The sequence below is a fragment of the Nomascus leucogenys genome, unplaced genomic scaffold (genome assembly GCF_006542625.1).
Source record: "Nomascus leucogenys isolate Asia unplaced genomic scaffold, Asia_NLE_v1 001076F_51849_qpd_obj, whole genome shotgun sequence".
NCBI lineage: Eukaryota > Metazoa > Chordata > Mammalia > Primates > Hylobatidae > Nomascus > Nomascus leucogenys.
This window is the reverse complement of record NW_022096547.1, coordinates 42,544-46,677: the sequence shown is the minus strand read 5'-3', so window position 1 is coordinate 46,677 and position 4,134 is coordinate 42,544. Positions and strand designations below refer to the sequence as shown.

The 4,134-nt window shown below is 43.2% G+C and overlaps 1 pseudogene; it reads right to left on the bottom strand.

Annotated features, from left to right (window-relative positions):
* Positions 1 to 304: 304 nt before the first annotated feature.
* On the bottom strand, positions 305 to 1,212 carry LOC100607339 (annotated as a pseudogene).
* Positions 1,213 to 4,134: the final 2,922 nt, after the last annotated feature.

Below are 4,134 nucleotides of genomic sequence, written 5' to 3'. Positions count from 1 at the left end.
AAGATCTCCAGATCTATGGTGGTAGCAATAAAAAACAGGCCTCCCTTTTCTGTTCCCATTTTTATTGGAAATGTGCCTAAACTTTCACCATTATCTCTGCTGCAGGTTTCTCTGTGGGACACAGGCTTTTAATCATATGCATGTCTCTCTCTTCAGTACAAATTTTCTGGTGTCCCTTATGTTTTTAGTACTTGCTAAAGTTAACCTCATTCGTGGTGCTTTGCTTCCGAAGGATTATTTCTGGGGCATGATGAGGTGCAAATTTCTAATGAAAGCTTTCCCGCTTTCATGGCGTTCCTGGGGTTTTTAGTGAGTATGAATTTTCTGGTGTCTAATGTGGTGTGACTTCTGGCTGAATGCTTTCCCACATTCACTGCACTGATAAGGCTTCTTACCTGTGTGTATTCTCAAATGCAGAGGAAGGGTTGAGAACTGAGAGAAAGCTTTCCCACATTCATTACAACCATAGGGCTTCTCCCCTGCATGGCTTCTCACATGCACAGTGAGAGATGAGCTCTGAGAGAAGGCTTTCCCACAAACATTGCATTTGTAAGGTTTATCACCTGAATGAATCCTCACATGTACAATAAGTGATGTTCGCTGAGAGAAGGCTTTTCCACATTCGTTACATTCATAGGGTTTCTCTCCAGTGTGAATGTTCTGATGTTTTAGGAGGTACTTCTTCTGGCCAAAGGCTGTTCTACATTCACTATATTTAAAAGGCTACTCTCCAGTATGGATTTTCTCATGCTCAGTAAGGTTGGATTTGCCACTGAAGGTTTTTCCACACTCCTTACATACAAAGGGCTCCTCTCCTGTGTGAGTTCTCTGGAGTCTGATGAGGTTTGACTTCTGAATGAAAGCTTTCCCGCAATCTTTATACTCAAAAGGTTTTTCTCCAGTGTGAATTTTCTGGTGCGTAAGGAGGTTTTCTTTCTGGCTAAAGGATTTTCCACATTCATTACATTCGAAAAGCTTCTCGCTGGTATGGGTGTTCTGATGTTTAATGACATAATGCTTACGGCTAAAGGCTTTTCCACACTCGTTACATTCAAAAGGTTTCTCTCTCGTGTGAAAATGCTCATGCTCAGTGAGGTTGGACTTGTGGCTGAAGACTTTCCCACATACCTTACAGGCAAAGGGGTTTTCCCCACTGTAAATTCTCTGCTAGATGAGGTGTGACATCTGAATGGAAGCTTTCTCACATTCACAAGGTTTCTCTCCAGTAAATTTCCTGATGAGTGAGGATTTACTTTTGGCTGAAGATATTTCCACATCTCTTACATTTATAAGGCTTCTCTGTGTATGATCTCCCAAATGCAGAGTAAGGGATAAGGTTTGAGAGGAAATATTACCAAACTCAGTACATTCAATGCTTTCTCTCCAGAAAAATTTTCTAATATTCAATGAAGTATTGCTACCTTCACTGGTTTCTCTCCAGCATGAATTTTCTGCTTCTCAGTGAGGTTGTCATCTAGCTAGGGGCTTGTCAATACCCCTTAGAAGCAGAGGATTTCTCTTCGGCATGACTTCCACGTTTGACAAAATGCAACATGTGAGTAACAGTTCCCCCACATTCAGTAAATTCATAGGGTTTCTCTCCAGTATGAACACTCTGGTAACAGATGAGGTACAAACCTTTTAAACCAAAGGCATTTACACTTAAAGGGGGTTAATACCATAAGGAGTAAGCTGTGGTAGAGAAGCTCCCAACTAAGTCCCTTGATGATTCTTTCCTACACAACCTCCCTCATGATTTCAGTCCAGGTTGTGTTTCAGACTCAAAACTTCACAAAGGTGTGGCCTTAAAACAAATAAGATCTGAGAACAGAGGAAGTATTTTTTCTTATATTCAATGCTTTTTCTCAGTCTTTCCTGGAGATGGATCAATGTGCCTCCCAAGTCCTGGTGCCTCTTTATCTGTGCATCATCTTCTCAGGCTTCTTCTAAAATGGAGTACAAAGAACCATAGCACAAAGGAGTTAATTCATAAAGTGCCCAGAACCATGGCTGCCATATGGTAAGCCCCTCATCTTACCTTTATATTACCATCACTTTTATTTGTTAATTTTCTCATCACTAGCAATAAAATTTTTTGAGATTAACTCTGGTAGCCCATCTCTCAATATGAAAATAATCTATATTATTAATCCTTCCATCTAAATTATGAGAAGGGAACCCTACTTGAAGTGATCTAGGTAGAAAAGTAACATTCATGGGTCCACAAAGCTGAGAGCACTCTTGAAAAATAATCTTTCCATTTCAGAATTTAGCAAGTTGTAGAACAAATAATGAAGAATTGCCAAATAGAAGAAAAAGATAACTACATAAAAATTAGAAATTCTACCTGGGATGCTAAGGAAGAAAAATAGTGTTCATATTTCTCTCTTTTTTTTTTTTTGAGACGGAATTTCGCTCGTTATCCAGGCTGGAGTGCAGTGGTGTGATCTCGGTTCACTGCAACCTCTGCCTCCTGGGTTCAAGCAATTCTCCTGCCTCAGCCTCCTGAGTAACTGGGATTACAGGTGTGCCCCACCACACCTGGCTAAATAATACTCATCTTTCTAAGAAAAGGAATAGATCAACCAACAAGTGCTTCCTCCCAAAACCCCATTAAAATGATAAGAAAGGGGAAAATGGTACAAATTCCCTTATTCAAAAGGAATAAAGGATGGTGGCTGAAAAAAAAGTGTAAGGAACAGTTGAACACGCACTGTCCAGTCATGAGAACAAAGCACTGGCCACACCTTCATATGAAATGGAAGTTTATCCCCTGCAGAATTTTTTTTTTTTTGAGTCTCGCTCTGTCACCCAGGCTGGAGTGTAGTGGCGCAATCTCGGCTCACTGAAGCTCCGCCTCCCGGGTTCACGCCATTCTCCTGCCTCAGCCTCTCTGAGTAGCTGGGACTACAGGCGCCAGCCACTATGCCCGGCTAATTTTTTGTATTTTTTAGTAGAGACGGGGTTTCACCATGGTCTCGATCTCCTGACCTCGTGATCCGCCCGCCTCGGCCTCCCAAAGTGCTGGGATTACAAGCGTGAGCCACCACGCCCGGCCTCCCTGCAGAATTTTAATTAGAGCTCAGGGACATTCAGCAAATGAGATGACAGGAATAAGCTGCTATACGGAAATCAGAGATTAAACCCACATATATGGTAAGACCTGCAGCACCATTCTGCAGCTGAAGACAAAAGATGCTGGCTGGCCAGGCACAGTGGCTCACGCCTGTAATCCCGGCACTTTGGGAGGCTGAGGGGGGCAGATCACGAGGTCAGGAGATCGAGACCATCCTAGCTAACACAGTGAAACCCCATCTCTACTAAAAATACAAAATATTAGGCAGGCACGGTGGCGGGCGCCTGTAGTCCCAGCTACTCGGGAGGCTAAGCCAGGAGAATGGCGTGAACCCGGGAGGCGAAGCTTGCAGTGAGCAGAGATCAAGCCAATGCACTCCAGCCTGGGTGACAGAGCAAGACTCCGTCTCCAAAAAAAAAAAAAAAAAGATGCTGGCAACAGGGTATATATACCTACAGGCAGGATACGAGAGGATCCTTCTCTGGAGAAACTGAAAGGCCCACAATAAACTTCATTAACAGCCTGGCCAACATGGCGAACCCCCATCTCTACTAAAAATACAATAAATTAGCCTGGTGTGGTGGTGCGCACCTGTAGTCCCAGCTGTTTGGGAGACTGAGGCATGAGAATCGCATGAATCTGGGAGGCAGAGGTTGCAGTGACCTGAGATCATGCCACTGCACTCCAGCTCCAGCCTGGGTGACACAGAGAGACTGTTACAAAAACAAAACAAACCAACCAAACAAAACCTCATTAAGATGCCCTTGGAAGATGATAGTTGTCACTTGTATTCATATTTCATTGGCTAAAACAAAGGACTCGGCCATGGCTGAGTTCACTGGAGTCAGACAATATAATCCTTCTGCAAGACGGAGACCAATGGTTCACTAAGCATTTCCCTTTTCAGCCACTGAAGGATACAAGCACCCAGGCACAAAAGAGCTTATGATCACCTTTTAGTGAGCTGTTAACAAATATTCCACTAACCCCACTAACATGAAAGACATCAAAATCAAGAGCAAAAAGCTATGAGGAAATAAAGGCAAGGCCCAGCAAAC